Source organism: Triticum aestivum, chromosome 5B, assembly GCF_018294505.1.
Source record: "Triticum aestivum cultivar Chinese Spring chromosome 5B, IWGSC CS RefSeq v2.1, whole genome shotgun sequence".
Lineage (NCBI taxonomy): Eukaryota > Viridiplantae > Streptophyta > Magnoliopsida > Poales > Poaceae > Triticum > Triticum aestivum.
The window spans coordinates 343,345,361-343,364,355 of record NC_057807.1 but is presented as its reverse complement, the minus strand read 5'-3'; positions in this window follow the sequence as shown (position 1 = coordinate 343,364,355).

The following is an 18,995-nucleotide window of genomic DNA, read 5'->3' as shown; positions in this document are numbered from 1 at the left end:
TCATGCCAACACATGGCCATTCATATTCACATTCATCCACGTATGGATCATCGAACTCACTTACCTCATTATCACATAAAATAACGTTCATCAGTATACTCACCGGCATGCCATGAAACTAACTAAATGCAAAACATGCCAAGACACTCATCATATCAAAAGTTCAAACATGCTTGCCTGGTTCAGAGTAGTCGGAGCCTAGCTCGGTGAAGTTCGCGGCTCCGTCACCTCCTTCGGTATCTACGTTTAAAGAAGATATATGCGCTAACGTAAATACCAAGGAGAGCACAGAAGGTAAACCAAATATTTTTCAAATAAATCTGATAAAAAACTAGACAAAATTTTAAAGAGAACAGAAAAAGAATCAATCAAAAATACTTTTCTGATTAAAAGTTATAAGGGTTTTTGTCCAGGGACTTACCTGTAATGAAACAGAAGATTTCCAGGGGCTAGTTTATAAAAGCAGAAAACGCTTCGGTAGCGATTACGCCAGCCCGAAGAGAAAACGTATTTGGCAGAAGGCGTTTTCAGATAACGCTTCGTTTAGAAAGGACAGAGAGGCTGACAGCGGGTCCCACTTGTCATGCTTAAATTTTCAAATGGGAGGGACGAGGCTCGTCGGCGCCCGAGAGCTGCTGTGGTCGCCGGCGGCGATCCACGGCGAGGCATGGGGATCAGAGGTTACCAATGTGCTCACCGTGTCCTTCCGCAACGGTGGGTGGTGGTGTTGGTCGCCGGTGAGCAGCACGTTGACGGCGGTCTCAACTCCGGCGGACGGTGGTTCGGGCGTGGATGGAGCTCGTCGGAGAGGGCTGCAAAGATTAAATTGAGGTGGGGGTTAGACTACTGGGTGCAAGAGAGGGCTACGGACGAGGTTTGGGCGCCGGAGGTGGCCTCACCGAAGTGAATCGAGCTGGAGGCCGAGGCGGGGCGAGGCGGCCGGAGCTGGGGGAGGAGACCTCCTCGAGGTCCCCCTAGTGGCCTGGCGGGGTGTTGGTGAGTAGTGGAGGTGCTGCGTGCACGAGAGTGAGCTCGGGACCCCTTTATATAGGCGGTCCGAGGCGGTTGCCGTGAACGAGGATCACCGGCGAGCGATTACGGTGGCGCAGTGCTCGGTCGGGGTGGTTAGGGGGTCGAGCATCATCACGGAGGTCCAACGGGTCCGTTTTGGTGTTGAACTGGCCGGGGTTTGGGTGTTAAGGGCGAGCTCGACGGAACGGTGATGGTGCGGGCCCGTCGGCGGCGGAGAGCGCGTTCCGTGCTTGCCGGCCACGGTGGCTGTGCTACGGGCGTGCGCTGGCGTGCATGAGGCCATGCGGAGAGCCAGGGAGCGATGGGCAGCGCGGAACGGCGTTCTGCCGTGGTGTGCCTCCTGTCGGCCGCCACGGGAGGTCCCGACGCCGTAGAAGACGCCGGCGAGGGCGAGCCAGCGCGCTACCGACGCCAGGAAGGCTCCACGCACGCGTGTGCAGCTTCGGACAAGAGGAAGAGGCGGTGAGGAACGTGCCAAGGGCACTGTGGCCGCGTGACTGAAACTGACGGACTGAAGATGACACTGAAAACTGAATTTTCTGAACTATGAACAGTAACAGTGCCCACCAGGTGTTCGACTGAATGAAATTGGCCTCTGGTGATTTTTCCTTGAGCTGATTTTTGGTGGAGTGGCTTCTCCTTGCTCAAATAGGCTGCCTGAATTTTGGTGGAATTTTTGGAGGAGTGTAGATATGAATTTCACCAAATTTGGCAAATCTGGTCCAAACTTGCAGAGACTGAATTTTGAAAAATTTGAAAAGAGGAGGAGTGGATCAAGATGGTTCTGGGTTGTGGGTTCAAAGGACAATCCAGGAGAATTGGTTTGAGGTCAAAACTCAAATGCAATAGGGCACTTGCTTTGAAAATCTCTCAGGCTCCAAATAATTTTCAGAATTGAATTGAGGGAAAAATAATTGGAATAAAAATCCAAAACCAGTTTGGATTAGTTGGGACAGAGAATTTAGGTTGATCACAAGCTGTAGGGGAGGTTTTGGAGGGGTTTTACCACATGGGCAAGAATGCCAAGTCATGGTGGTTCCAAGATATGAAAATCCCAAATTTCATGGAGTTTCTTTTTAAAAGAAAAAGATTAAACTCCCAAAAATAATTTTGAGAGAGAACCAACAGAGAAGAAGTTTCAAAAGGTCAAACACCAAAGTTTGAAGCTAGAATAAAAACCTTGCCAAAGAAAAGAAAGTTTCTTAAGAGGAAGGTTTTCTGGAAAATTTTAAATGGCCTCTTTTCAAAAACCACAAAGTTTTTGCTGAAAACCAAAGTAAAATTTTTGGAGTGTCACAGCTCCTTGGCTTCCACGCCCAATAATGGCCATCTTCCATGTGTAGAACGAATGTGAAAAGCCAGGGCATTTTACACTTCCCCTCCTAGCTGCGCATATGAGCCGCCTATAAAAAGAGACGAGGATCTAGATCCGAATCACACCATCCCCCCTCCGCAAGCTTTCATCGGAGAGCCTCTGACAAAAAATCCATTCCATCATGGACAGTCGACGCGGATCCTCCTCTCGCGCTCCCAGCCCCCGGCCTGGGGATTGGGAGAGGTGCTCAGTCTCGCATAGCAAGCTAGTGACGCTCCAAACCAAGGGATTTCTTCCCCCAGCCTTCATGGTTCCGGTTCGAGCCGGACTCGCCACCTATAAGGGCCGAAAGCAAGCGGAGAGCGTCCCCGATCCTTCCAAAGGAGAGCGGGTATGCTTTGTCTCTTATCTGATAAGAGGACTTGGATTTCCAATACATCCGTTTCTCCGGGGGCTCCTGGAGTTCTACGGCCTCCAGCTGCACCACCTTACGCCTGCCTCCATTCTGCACATCGCGGGGTTTATGGCCCTTTGCGAACTGTTTTTGGGCGTCGAGGCTAATTTTGCGCTGTGGAAGAGATTATTCTGCTTCGTACCCCGTTCTCGTGAGGGGTCAATATATCAAGTGGGCGGAGCCGAGCTATGGCGCATCGCCGGGACCGGATATCTATCCGGAACCCCGAAGAAGGCGTCCGAAGAGTGGCCTTCGGAATGGTTTTATATAGAAGACGCCCCGCTACCGGATCCCGTTCGGACCGGCCTCCCGGAGTTCAGTAATGCTCCCTTGAAGAAACGCCTAAGTTGGCGTCCACGGAGCCCCCCAGAGGGAAAACGATAGGGACGTCCTTTACCTGATGAGCCGAATAAGGTTGCTAGCTCATTCTGGACTGACCATGATCGGTGCCATGGCCATCTGCATTATGCGGGGGGTGCAGCCGCTCCAGTATAGGGGCCACCCCATGTGGGATTTCAACGGGGAGGACGATGCCACCCGTCACGGCCGTATGGGGCCGGGATCGGTCGCCGATCTGGTGAAGATCTTGTCCGTGCTGTACAAGGGGGAAGAGGAGGATTTTCTCCGCGTCAGTCTATTGAACGGATTTTCTATGAACAATCCTCGGAGCTGGGTAAGCGGACATTTCGTTTTTGGCACATCCGATCCATACTCCCATGGTTAGATATCTCATTTTGTGATTTCGACGCAGGAACTGTGCCAGGCCGTAAAAGATATAAACAGCCCGCCTCTGCAACCCGAGGATCCGGAACGATTCCTCGATCCGGCCTCCCAAGAGGATCCGGACATATTGGTGGAGCTGATTGATGGGGTATTTCACCAACTAAGCATCGATAATGCCTTGGTTGCCATTACAGCCGATTACCCCGGAATACTTCCAGCCTCACAGGTAACTGAGACCGAAGCCCTAGTACTTTGATAATGACCCATCCGTGCTTATTTGTTATCACCGTATATCAATGGTGTTTCGCAGGGGGTGGCTTCGAGGCAGGAGGCCGAGCCCGCGGCGGCTAGCCAACAAGGGGCAGCACGGCCACGCAGGCTAAAAAGAAGTGCGGTCCGGATTGAAACGCCGCCGCAACAGTAAGGCGCGTCACCATATTCTCGGGATTGATTCCGGTAAGGTATATTAACGCTGGTGCTCCTTTCAGGAAAAAGAGCGCTCATCGGACTGTGTCCAGAGAGATGGCCAATCGAGCCTCCGCCAGCCAGGCTCCAACACCGGGTCCGGAAGCGGAGGTAAACATGAGGCATGCGTCGGATTCTCCTCCGACAGAGGATGCCGACATATTGTCCGCCACCAACTCCGAGGTGGAGAGTGCCCTGAATCACAGGCACCGCCGGACAGTTCTTCGTGACACATGTTTCTCCCAAGAGGCATTGAACGCCTTCAATTCGAGAGACGCGCACCTCCATGCCGCTCAAGATGGTCTAGCCAGAGCCACGAAGCAGTATGTAAAGGACATACGGTTGAGGAGATTTGACAGTTATATATGCCAGTAGCCCCCGAGACTTAAAATAGTTAGGAGAACTGATTTAAGGATCATTTGTTATGCAGGATCTTACGGAAAAGAATACCCGACTGTCTCAAGAGCTTGAAGAGTGCAAGGCCCAGCTTGAGGCCGCACTAGCCGCCACAGGGGAGCCACATAGACCTCCTCCGGTAATATATACTTTGAAAGATAAGTAGTTTGTGAAGTGCGGCGTGTGTATAAGTCTGACAATAATATTGCAGATGGCGTCGGACTAGATCTGGACAAACAACAGCTCCTGCGCCGGTTAAAGGCCGGCGAGAACATGCTTACAAGGGTGAGGCAATAGGAAAATAATCTCCAGGATGCCAACACCCAGCTGGGTGAGGAACTAAAGGATGTTCGAGCCCAGCTGTCTGACTCCGTTAAGGAGAATCGGCGGCTTCGTCGCGGCATTTATAGTAAGTGCTTGAGCGAACTTTTGAAAATAAGAGTTTGGCGAGGAAGTCGACTAACAGAAATATGTCTGTAGGTATGCTCACAGGTCATCCTGCAGAGGAAATGCCCGGTTCAACGGGTGACCTACTTCCCGAGCTGCTGCAACTGCACGAACGAGTTCGGCAGGTTATGAGCGGCGTCGCCCAGGCCTTGTGGCCATCCATCTCCCTACCCGAAGGCCTTGGAGAGCTTGCAGAGAGGCTTCAGGGAGCACAGCGGCGCTTCCGGCTATGGAAGATATCAGCCTGCCGTCAAGGCGCCAGGGAGGCCTGGGCCATGGTGAAGACGCGGTACACGAAGGCTGACCGAAACCACATGGCCGAGGTCGGACCTGTGGGGCCCGATGGGAAGGAGATCCCTGTGAGCTTAGTGTACGACCAAGTAGAGTTGGTCGCAAAGTATTCCCAGCGGTACTGTAAACTAGACAGCCTATTAGATGGTATTGAAGAGGAATACAATCAGTGAATTTGACTATGTAATTTAAAATGACATGTAAAATGCCTTCTAGCCGGATTGTAGATCGTTTGTCATAGCGGACCTTTTCGCTTCAACCTCGGGACCCGACAGTCCAGAGTGTGTCCGAATACCCTCGCGGTTATGTAAGAACCGGGGCATGCATGGAGACCAGGCGTAGGGGTCATGAGTGCTTTATCAGACAAGTGCCCAACTAGTTATGTTATATTACATGGTTAGTAAGAAACATCTTCCAGGGAGAATAGTTCCGTTAGGGGTTCCTTTCCCTGGGAGGCATGCCCTAAAGTGCATGTCCGGACTGCGAAAAAAGCAGAAAAACATCTGGGGGCAGATAAATGAATAAGTAAGAAATCATCTTTTGGTTCACCGACCGAATATTCCCTTAAGAACGCTAGCTTTCGGCTTCACCCAGTCTGAGGTACACGTCCGGCTGACCCGGCGGTAACAATCGCAGAGGTGCTCCCTTTACCACCTAGCCAAACAATGGGGAACGTAGGGGTAAGCACAGGAGCCAGGCAACCCAGCTTGGCCAAAACTTAAGTCATATCGATGCATATAATGGTGAATAAAAGGTACATGTGGAAGTGTGACACATGTGTTGGGCATAAAGCCCGTATAAATAAGCTTCTGTTAAAGAAGCCCCCAGGTATACTGAGCGCGGATAACACGTCAAGTGTGTGCGAACAGTGCGCAAACGAGCCTCCAACGGCTTCAAGAAAAGGGAGGGAGAAGGAGAGAAATAAAAGAAAGTTAAAGTATAAAATATAGACGGAGTAAGGAGACGAACTCATAGTCCAGCGCTAGGCGTAGAATCTTCGGAGACGGGCTGTGTTCCATGGGTTCGGCTCAAGTCGGTTATCCGATGCGTTCCGTAGATGGTACACTCCGCCGATCAGGACTTGGTCGATGACGAAGGGACCCTCCCATTTGGGCTTGAGTTTGTCCTTTTTCTTGTCAGGCAGGCGTAGAACTAATTCACCAACATTGTAAGTTTTGGCCCGTACTTCTCTGCTTTGGTATCTTCGAGCCTGCTGTTGATAGAATGTGGAACGAGCTTTTTCCACGTCGCGCTCCTCCTCCAAGGCGCCCAAACTGTCCCGCTGATCGAGCTCGGCTTCTCTTTCTTCGTACATGCGCACGCGAGGTGAGTCATCAATTATGTCGCAGGGCAAAACTGCCTCTGCGCCGTACACCATAAAAAATGGTGTGAATCCGGTAGTGCGATTCGGCATGGTCCGCAGCCCCCAGAGTACGGAGTCGAGCTCCTCTACCCAGTGCGTATTAGATTCCTTGAGGGACCGCACTAGTCTAGGTTTAATGCCGCTCATGATTAGACCATTTGCTCGCTCGACTTGACCGTTAGTTTGAGGGTGATAGACTGAAGCGTAGTCGAGCTTGATGCCCATGTTGTTGCACCAGAGTTTGACCTCGTCGGCCATGAAGTTCGTGCCATTATCAGTGATGATGCTATGGGGGACGCCGTAACAGTGTACTACCCCTGATATGAAGTCTATCACCGGTCCGGATTCGACCGTCTTAACAGGCTTTGCCTCTATCCATTTGGTAAATTTATCCGCCATGACCAATAGGTATTTTTGCTTGTGGGTTCCTCCTTTAAGGGGTCCAACCATATCAAGCCCCCAGACCGCGAACCCGGTTTGATTGTGAGAACTCATTAAAATATGACATGTTAAAGAGTTGATGTTGGAAAAGGAAGACAACGTAATGTGTTATGTTTTCTTATATTTGAAATAAATTATATTGTCATGGATCATCCAACATGTTGAGCTTGCCTTTCCCCCTCGTGCTAGCCAAATTCTTTGCACCAAGTAGAGATACTACTTGTGCTTCCAAATATCCTTAAACCCGGTTTTGCCATGAGAGTCCACCATACCTACCTATGGATTGAGTAAGATCCTTCAAGTAAGTTGTCATTGTTGTATGCAATAAAAAATGCTCTCTAAATATGTATGATTTATTAGTGTGGAGAAAATAAGCTTTATACGATCTTGTGATATGGAAGCAATAAAAGCGACAGACTACATAATAAAGGTCCATATCACAAGTGGCAATATAAAGTGACGTTCTTTTGCATTAAGATTTCGTGCATCCAATCATAAAAGCACATGACAACCTCTACTTCCCTCTACGAAGGACCTATCTTTTATTATTGTCTTATACCCTGTACAAGGGTCATGGTGATCTTCACCTTTCCTTTTTATATTTTATCCTTTGGCAAGCACATTGTGTTGGAAAGACCCATATATATATATATATATATCCAATTGGATGTAAGTTATCATGAACTATTATTGTTGACATTACCCTTGAGGTAAAAGGTTGGGAGGCAACACTATAAGCCCCTATCTTTCTCTGTGTCTAATTAAAACTCCATAACCATAAGTATTGTGTGAATGTTAGCAATTGTGAAAAACTAAATGATAGTTGAGTATGTGGACTTGCTGAAAAGCTCTTATATTGACTCTTTCCGATGTTATGATAAATTGCAATTGCTTCAATGACCGAGATCATAGTTTGTTAGTTTTCAATGAAGTTTCTGATTCATGCTTGACATTGTGAATAGATTGTTACTTTAGCATAAGAAACCATATGACAATATATATATGTGTGTTGTTGTTATAAGAATGATCATGATGCCTGCATGCCCATATTTTATTTTATCGACACCTCTATCTCTAAACATGTGGACATATTTTTCATTTCCGGCTTTCGCTTGAGGACAAGCGAGGTCTAAGCTTGGGGGAGTTGATATGTCCATTTTGCATCATGCTTTTATATCGCCATTTATTGCATTATGGGCTCTTATTGCACATTATGTCACAATACTTATGCCTATTCTCTCTTATTTTACAAGGTTTACATGAAGAGGGAGAATGCCGACAACTGGAATTCTGGGCTGGAAAAGGAGAAAATATTAGAAACCTATTCTGCACAACTCCAAAAGTCCTAAAACTTCATAGAGGCACCTTTTGGAATTAATAAAAAATACTGGCAAAAGAATCAACCAGAGGGGGCCCACACCCTAGCCACGAGGGTGGGGGGCGCGTCCTACCCCCTGGGCGCGCCCCCTGTCTTGTGGGCTCCCTGGCAGGCCTCCGGTGCCCATCTTCTGCTATATGAAGTCTTTCACCCTGGAAAAAATCAGAACGAAGCTTTCGGGACGAAACACCGCTGCCACGAGGCAGAACCTTGGCGGAACCAATCTAGGGCTCCGGCGGAGCTATTCTGCCGGGGAAACATTCCTCCATGAGGGGGAAATCATCACCATCATCATCACCATTGATCCTCTCATCGGGAGGGGGTCAATCTTCATCAACATCTTCACTAGGACCATCTCATCTCAAACCCTAGTTCATCTCTTGTATCCGATCTTTGTCTCAAAACCTCAGATTGGTACCTATGGGTTGCTAGTAGTGTTGATTACTCCTTGTAGTTGATGCTAGTTGGTTTATTCGGTGGAAGATCATATGTTCAGATCCTTTATGCATATTAATACCCCTCTGATTATGAACATGAATATGATTTGTGAGTAGTTATGTTTGTTCCTGAGGACATGGGAGAAGTCTTGCTATAAGTAGTGATGTGAATTTGGTACTCGTTCGATATTTTGATGAGATGTATGTTGTCTCTCCTCTAGTGGCGTTATGTGAACGTCGACTACATGACACTTCATCATTATTTGGGCCTAGAGGAAGGCATTGGGAAGTAATAGGTAGATGATGGGTTCCTAGAGTGACAGAAGCTTAAACCCTAGTTTATGCGTTGCTTCGTAAGGGGCTGATTTGGATCCATCTATTTCATGCTATGGTTAGGTTTACCTTAATACTTATTTTGTAGTTGCGGATGCTTGCAATAGGGGTTAATCATAAGTGGGATTCTTGTCCAAGGAAGGGCAGCACCCAAGCACCGGTCCACCCACATATCAAATTATCAAAGTAACGAACGCAAATCATATGAGCGTGATGAAAACTAGCTTGATGATAATTCCCATGTGTCCTCGGGAGCATTTTCCTCCATATAAGAGTTTGTCCAGACTTGTCCTTTGCTACAAAAAGGATTGGGCCAGCTTGCTGCACCTTATTTACTTTCATTACTTGTTACCCGTTATAAATTACCTTATCACAAAACTATCTGTTACCGATAATTTCAGTTCTTGCAGAGAATACCTTACTGAAAAATGCTTGTCATTTCCTTATCACTAATACACTTCCATGATGATACGTGTTTGTCACAGTAGGTCGCTTTTTCTGTCATGCATGTACATCCATGACGATTTTATGACAGAATCAAGATAGTCATACCTGTGTTGTCGTAGAAGTGTTCCATGACATTACCAAAATTATCATCACGGAAGTGTCCACTTCCATGACGATAAATCGCGCGTTACATAAGTGCTTTCGTCAAGGGTGACCAACACGTGGCATCCATCGTAACGCAACACCGTTAAGCTATCGGGTCGGGTTTTGGATCCGATAACCCGTTAACAGCCCCGACCAATGGGGATTTTCCACGTGTAAAATCATCATTGGCTGGAGGAAACACGTGCCGGCTCATCGTTGGGACAGATGTCATCCACTCATTGGACAGAAGGCGCCTATGATACGTCAACACGTGGCACGGCCCGTTATGCCCTATCGAAATTAGGCCCAGTAGCGTCATCTCGGCCATCTAATATGATTAGCATGTTTTCACTTCTGGCCCATGTATGGCCCATGACATCTTTCGGCCCAATGTAACTCTTGGCCTATTAACAGCCCATGGTGAAACTGGCCCGTAATGAACATTGTATCACTTTACACCCATTAATGGCCCGTGGTGAAACTGGCCCGTAATGAACAGTGTATCACTTTATACCCATTAAAGGCCCGTTATTCCGTTGGGATGTTTCCAGCCCATGTTATCTTTTGGCCTTCTCAGAGCCCATTTATTCTTGCGCTCATTTCCATCATTCGTTTACTTACGGCCCGTTACTGTCATTTTCTGCTTGTGGGCCAAATTCAGCTCGTGCTTATAGTCAGCCCATTTGTGGTCCATTAATACGTTGGGCCATTTTCATAGCGTCATCAAATACGGCCTATTAATGATGGCCCGTTATGGTCGGCCCATGAACGGATGATTCCAACTCTAGCCCGTTTACGGCCATAATGCGGCCTGTTATTGGCCCATGTTTGGCCAATCGATCATACGGCCCGTATAAGGCCCATTGATGATACGGCCCGTAGAAGGCCCATTGTTTCTACGGCCCGTAGAAGGCCCATTGTTTCTACGGCCCATAGAAGGCCCACTGTTTCTACGGCCTGTAGGAGGCCCAGTGTCACTACAGTAAATACTAGCCCATGGTTATTGTGGCCTAGTTTAAAAAAATAGGTTATTGCAGCCACTAGCAAACCACGGAAAAAGAACTGCACTGACTACAAGCAAACAAATAAACAAGACAACAAGGAAATAAATAAGCGAGCAACTTATGCTAGGCTATCACGGCTATTACACATATTACATCCACCGGGCATCAAAGTTCGCCACCATGCAAATATGGGGAACAAAGCAGCATATAAACGCTGCAGCAAAACAAGTCCAGAACTGAAATCACTTCATAAGAGTTCAAGAAATAATATCCTGGGTACCCATAATGCTGGCAAGATGCTTAGCCAGCTTATTAACTTTCTCTTGTTTGGCGCTTAAATCCTCCAGCGCTTGCTATTGCACAAGAAAGTACGCATCTAAATTTTGCAGGGACTTCCTCAGTCCTTCGGCTTCTTGCCGCAGCACAGCTGACTGATGCCTTTTAGCTTGTAGCTGAGACTGAAGAAGCTGAAGTGATTCAGGCAGCGAGTTCGAAGAGCTTGTGCCAGCGGTACTGGCCAGTAACTCGAACACTACATCAACGCAGGACTGTGGGGTTTTCTCACTGTCTACAAGATCATTTTTATCACCTTTCTTGGAGACTAACAGGGTTGTCTTACTATCTTGAACCTTATCTGCATTACTTTCTCTACCATTGCATAGTGGGGTGCTTTTCTCCAATATTCTGTTTGCATACTACAAGAGAAACAAGCAGACACATCACAAGTTTAGCTTGTAGTATACGAAACTCATTTTGGTAAACCGGTTCAGCAGTAAGGTGGACATGATAACAACATGAAACAAACATATATCTGTGTACTATGGTCACTGTATTGTCCATATCATTCTAGTTTATGTTCCCTAATCAAGATAGAGACACAGTTCAACTCATATATTTTTAAGACACATCAGCATAGACAGAATATAAGTGTGAGAAACTACACATCATTGGCAGTACTTGTAATGTGCATCACATGAGAACATAACTGTTTATACAACTTAAAATGAAATCAACATAGAGCAAGAAGTTAGAACAACAATCCAGTTAAAGAAATAGGTTTAAAACATACCTGTTGCACCATTGGAGTTTCAGTTGGATCCTTCAAATTCAAAAGTAGTTGGTATGAGTAAATACAGTGATGCAACAACAAAGGAGTATGGACCATAGCTACGGAATCTGACCTGAGAACAGTTGCTCTTCTGCTTTAAACGTGGAGTTCGGGTTAGCTGTGGTGGTCTTCGTGCTTTGGGCACTGCAGTAGCTTTACAAACTGCTCGTATGGGGGTACTCTGTGGTGGACATGGTGCTTTGTCAACTAGAAGTGGGTTACTATCCGCTGGGGTTGCGGTTAGATGGGTTGTCACTGGTTCTCTGCCCAACGGTGTAAGTGTGCAATCTGGAAGAGTCTCGATTATGTTGGTGGGGCTAGTTTGCTGGCCAGTACAACCATGGTTCTATCTGCATCGAGGGGTAGCACTGTCTTTTGTGAAGAACGGGTTTTTGCTCCCTTAGATACTGCCATCACCCCTCCAATTGAAATGGCTGATAAACAAGAAAAGAAATTGAACGTATAGACATTGTATGATAGACAGATGTGGTAATTCACATATATGTTGTGTAACCAAACAAGACAGCATGACACAATTTCACATATATGATGCCTAACTAAACAGGATAGCATGACACAGTTTCAGATATATGATGGATAACTTAACAGGATATAATGGCATAATTCAACATATGATGAGTACCTAAATAGGATGACATGACAAAACTATATGATGTCTTTCTAAAATAGGTTGGGATGAAATAATTCACATACATGTTGTCTAAGTATACAGGATGGCATGATATAATTGACATAACTGATTCATATACTAAGCAGCTGGCACTCGCATGTATGATCTCTAAACTAAGCAGGTAGAATTCAATATTGTGCATATGATGTCTAAACTAAGCAATGCAAGACACCATATGCATCATATGAGAAATATAAACATTGCAACTTAGAGCATACACCTCAGGTGGGATATAGGGCTGGTAATTTGTCTCTGAGTCCTCCTCTAGGAGCTCCCTGTAACCATCGAGATATATGCTTCAACAGGTACCATTGCCTACTCTGAAGACCTTGTTTTCACTCCAGATTTTTCCATAACCAGCTCAAATGGCTGATACACATGAAGAGTAGTTCAATATACATAGATCGTCGACAAATGGAATACGTAATGAAAAAAAAAGATGGCATGAGATAATTCACATATATGATGCCTGGCTCCATGGCGGTGCATAATTCACATATATGATAACTGGCTAAAAAACATGGCATTGCATAATTCACATATCTGATATAGAAAGCAAACAAGAGGCATTCACACAAAGCATGTCTAATCTAAGCAGATGGCATGGCAATGCAAAACACCATATGCATGATATGAGCAATATAACCCAGCCAAGTTAGAGAATGCACCTCGGGGAGGGGGGGGGGAATACGACTGGTCATCTGTCTCTAAATCCTCCTCTGAGGAGCTATCTGTAACCAACAAGAAATCTGCATCGACAGGTAGCACTGACTGCTCAGAAGACCTTGTTTTCACTCCAGATTTTCCCATGACCGACTCAAATGGCTGATGGACAGGAAGAGTAGATGAATGTATAAACACTATTGAAAAATGGAATACATTATGGAAAAAAATATGGCATGATACAATTCACATATACGATGACTGGCTAAACAGGATGGCATTGCATGATTCACGTATATGATGCCTGGCTAAAGAAGATGACATTGCATAATTCCCATATACTCCCTTCGTTCCTAAATATTTGTCTTTTTAGAGATTTCAAATGGACTACCACATACGGATGTATATAGACATATTTTAGAGTGTAGATTCACTCATTTTGTTCCGTATGTAGTCACTTGTTGAAATCTCTAAAAAGACAAATATTTAGGAATGGTGGGAGTATGATATAGAAACCAAACATGTGGTATTCACACAAAGCAAATCTAAACTAAGCTGATGACATATAAGATGTATAATGTAAGCAATGCAAGGCACCATATGCATGATATGACCAACATCAGCATGCCAGGTTAGAGCAAACACCTCAGGTGGTAAACAGGCATGGTCGGCTTCTTCTGAATCTCCATCTGAACAATTATCTTCCTCTGGAATACAATCTGGAAATGCAGGAGGGGGGGGGGGTCACTTCGCCACCATGGAGCGGCGTCTGCACGACATTATATTCCCACGCAACGGTCTTATCTTTTTCTCTACATGTTCAGTACGATTGTGTACAATATCTGACATGCATAATAAAAAAAATAGTTAGATTTTGTATGCAAAAATCAAGACTGATGGTAGCAAACGAGTGGATGGATCCAAAACTAATGATAGCAGGTAGATTATAGCTTCAGTTTAAAAAGATAGACAATGGATCATCTATTGTTTGTTGCCCAACCAACATGAACCACATAGAAGACGCCAGATGAACCAGATAGTAGACAGATACTATTTGTTGTTGGCTTGATATGAGATCCATGGGCAATTCAAAACTCAAGTTTGAACGATAAAGTAGCAGGTAATAATAACCGAGGTATAACGTAAGCAAACACGAAAGACGGCGACCTCTCTTCCGGAACTGTGTAGTCCTCAGGTTCATCTGCTCAGCCGATGATGGTAATGCAGTTGGTGTGGCTGCCGGCAACGGGGAAGATGATCTGAGGCGGCGAATGAAAGTCTATAGGGGGGATCTCTGCTGCAGTGAATGCTTCTGTCAATGGTGCACCTCAGGTGGGGTGGATGACGGTATGGCAGGAGCACAACATAGCACACAGAGTTTTCTTTGACGCTTATCTGAAAATGAAGTAAATCTGTAAGGGCTCCTTAGAATTGGAGGATTCTATAAATGCAGTGACAGGAAAAACACAGGAATAGGATAGGAATGCACATGCAAAACAGAGCATTTGGAAACATAGGATTTCAGTCAACCTGGGTGTTTGGCTCACATGAATTGGAAGAACACAGAAATGGAGAAATGGTCAAATTAAAGTCAAACCACGTGAAAATGAAAAAAAAAATAAGAATCTTATGATGCTAGTAATGCAATTAGTTCTGTTCTTCGTGCAAATTAATTTGAAAAGGACGTCCAAGTGAATAAAATTCCTACATTTTTTCTTTGAAAGAGACACCAAAGGAAAAAATCCTCTAGTTTTGCTTTGCTCCACTCCTTCTAACAGATTTGCACGAATAGTAGTTCCATAGCAAAGGATCCCTGAGGGATCGACATGAATGCAGAGTAACAAAGTGATGCAATGAGTGTACAACCTCTTTGGCATAGCCTTGTGGACCTCAGCATCATTGGGTTGGACGTGGAGGATGGTGATGATGCTGGTGTGACTATCAGAGGCGGGGAAGAAGATCCGACGCCTCTGGAAACGGCACCGAGGGTACTGCTCCACTGTGATGGACGGTTCCATCGTTGGAGCAGCTCCGCTAAGGTGTATGGCGACGAGGCTGAAGCACGAAAAGACAGACAACGTTAATCTGAAGTGGGACCCTAATATCATCTGCAATAGATGATGTAAAATACATCACCAAAAAGTGCTAGATGTAAAACGCATCAGCCGCGCCACGGCCGCTCCGACAGATGCTGTAAGTACTGTTCACTCTGAACTTAACTGAAGAAAATGAACTTTACAGTCCAAACTGAATTTTATTGTTGAAACTGATTGAACTAGTAAAAGAGCATTGGAATAGATGTTTAGGGCGTTCGAGCACTGGTAGCAGAGAAGCAGTGATCTAAATCAGCAGACCTCGAGCAGGAAACGCACTAGCAGAGAACAAGTCGTGCAGTAGCACCGCGAGTGAGTGCTAAAGCAGTAACTCTTGTAGCTGCCAGAGGTCGTGCAGCAGCAGCAGCGCAAGCGAGAGCAAGAGCAGAGCAGCAGCACGAATGAAGGCAGGAGCAGTGCAGCAGCGCGACCGACAGCAAGAACAGAGCCGCAACACGAGCGAGAGCTAGAGCAGCTGCAGTTAGTGCCGTTGTGGAAGCAACGCCATGGATGATGTGGCCGGCGGCGGCGCCGTCGATGGAAACCCGCCATGTCTGCTCGGTATCGAGCACCGGCAGCCCCGTGAGATCGAATAAAAGATAAAATGCAGCGGTGAGTGCAGAACCTCCTTGGTGGCACCGAGTTGGCCTCGGCTTCATCGGAGGAATTGGTGAGGGTGATGCAGTTCCGGTGGGGCAGGTCAAGACGATGCTGTGGGGATTGAGGTGGCGCGATAGACGAGGCGAACATTGGGGCAGCTCCTTGGAGGTGGAGGACGGGGTGACTGATCCGGCGGGACAACGAGATCGACAATGGATCCTCATCCGATGCGGTGGATGAGGGACGGCGAGCTGTTGCGGTGGACGAGTTGTCGGGGAAGAGTCTCCGGCTGGGCGGCGGTCAGGAGGCCGACGGAGGAGCGTGGGGTTTCGCAGGTTTTGGTGGCCTCGTGTATGAATGGGGGGTGAAGGGGGAGGGGGAGCCAAGCTTAGGGACGCGCTTGTCCGAAATGTAGGGTAAGTTACCAGCGTACCCCCACCGGTTTTGACACCGTGACGTGGAGCTTCATTTCCGGCTGAGGGGTAGAAGGGGGATTTCACGTGTCTGGGCTGCGGGGCCGATTTCGGATGAGGAGGGAGTTCTCGCGTGCGTCCAAATTTCGGGATAACAAGGCACGGCGCGGGTTGAAGAGGCGGGAGTTTCAAAGCAGGTGAGACAAAAGATACTCGAGCTTGAAAATTTCGGGATAACAAGGTGTGGATTCCTTGTTCGGCAGAACAAACTTAATGTGTAAAAAAACAATTCATACAAGACACAAGAGAGTCATGTCCCCTTTTACTATATTGCTACAGATGCCATTGAAAAAACTACAAGAAAAATGTAAAAAAAATCGGGAGAACAAGATTACCCTACACAGTACCAAATCGATTCACACTTCCCTCAACAAGAACAAAAAACAAATCAATTCCCACCAAATAAAGTGTAATGTCCCTTTTTATATGATTACAGATGCCAGGATCTCAAATTTCAATTTTTGAATCCATGTTATGTTGAATTCGAATATATCGTTAGGTGACCTTGCGGTTTATAATTGATGTAGTCGTACATTTTGATCTTCCATAATATATGAACATTTTACTCCACCATGTGAACATATATATTGTCGTCTACCATATGGACTAAATTTGAATCAATTTTCCTTATTTGAATATGATTGTTGTCAAGTTATACAATAATTTAAATATTATCTTGATAACAAAAAACATGCATATAGCAGTAATCATATTTCACTATGAACTACATATACCATACGCTCTCCAATTCAAATATTTGTATCCATTTTATGTTGAATTCAAATCATAGTACATTATTGGTCTAGGTAGCGAGATGTTCGGGATAATCTAAACCCTGTTTTCATATGTATAATTTTTGGCTGAATTGGGACAAGTTTTGGTATAAGCTTCTTGCAAAACTGGAGATTCTCTCAACAAGCCTCGTGGTTCCGAGAGGGAACATGTCACCTTTGTGTGCGAAATGATGTACGCTGCCTCCCCCCCGATCTTCTTTACAGAGGCAACATAGAACTATATGAGTGCCTTGTTAAATTTTGGAATTATTTCGGGTTCATTTGGCCTTTTTATACATTAATTGAGTTTCTGGACTTTTAATGTGCATAATCTAAGTATGAATTGCATGCACATGCTCCGGTGCACCAAAGTGGGTTAAAAAATCACATGTGTGTCCTTGGTTGAATTTCTAGGTCCCATGGAAGAAGTGAGAATGAAATTCAAACATCTAGGCATCATGACTCGACCGAGAACATTGATAAACTTAGATTTTAAATTCATGTAAATCCAAAACTTGCCTGGAAATCATGAAACTTGGCATGGTGTCATGTCATGGCACTAACATGTTGTGGTAAAAAATTGGGCCGATTTGGAAGCTCGTGGTTCTAAGAGGGAACGTGCCACCTTTGAGTGTGAAACGATATACGCTGCCCCCCCCCCCTTGAGTTTCTTAACAAAGGCAACATAGAACTAAGTTAGTGCCCTGTTAAATTTTGGAATTATTCCGGGTTTCTTTGTCGGTCTTTATACATTAATTGAGTTTCTGGTCATTTAATGTGCATAAGTAAAATTTGAACTACAAGCACATGCTCTCGTGCACCAAAGTTGGTTGAAAAATCACATTTGTGTCCTCGGGTGAATTTCTAGGTCCCATGCAAGAAATGAGAATGAAATTAAAACATCTGGGCATCGTGGCTCGGCCGAGAACATTGAGAAACTTGGTTTTAAAATTCTTATAAATCCAAAACACGTCTGAAAATCATGAAACTTGGTATGGGTGTCATGTCATGGTACTACCATGCTGTGGTAAAAAAATTGGCCGAATAGGAACAGATTTTGGTATAAGCTTCTTGCAAACCGAAGCTTCTCTCAAGAAGGCTCGTGGTTCTGAGAGGGGACGTGCCACCTTTGAGTGCGAAACGATATATGTTGTCCCCCTTGAGTTTATTTACAAAGGCAACATAGAACTACATGAGTGCCCTGTTAAATTTTGGAGTTATTCCAGCTTCGTTTGGCCTTATTTACACATTAATTGAGTTTTTGGTCATTTAATGTGCATAATTCAAATTTGAACTACAAGCACATGCTCCCGTGCACCAAAATTGGTTGAAAAATCACATTTGTGTCCTCGGGTGAATTTCTAGGTCCCATGCAAAAAATGAGAATAGAATTCAAACATCTGGGCATCGTGGCTCGGTCGAGAACATTGAGAAACTTGGTTTTAAAATCATGAAACTTGGCATGGTGTCATGTCATGGTAGTACTATGCCGTGGTAAAAAAAATTGGCCGAATAGGAACAAATTTTTGTATAAGCTTCTTGCAAATCGGAGCTTTTCTCAAGAAGGCTCGTGGTTCTGGGAGGGAACATGTCACCTTTGTGTGCATAATTCAAATTTGAAATACAAGCACATGTTCCAGTGCACCAAAGTTGGTTGAAAAATCACATGTGTGTCCTATGGTAAATTTCTAGGTTCCATGCAAGAAATGGGAATGAAATTCAAAATTCTGGGCGTTGTGGCTGGGTTGGAAACATTGAGAAACTTAGTTTTTTAATTCCTGTAAATCCGAAACACGCATGAAAATAATGAAACTTGGCTTGGTGCCATGACATGGCACCAACATGCTGTGGTAATTTTGCAGTCCGATTTGTGAAGGCGCACACGTTAACAATCAACAAAGTCATTTTGGAACAAGTGATGTCA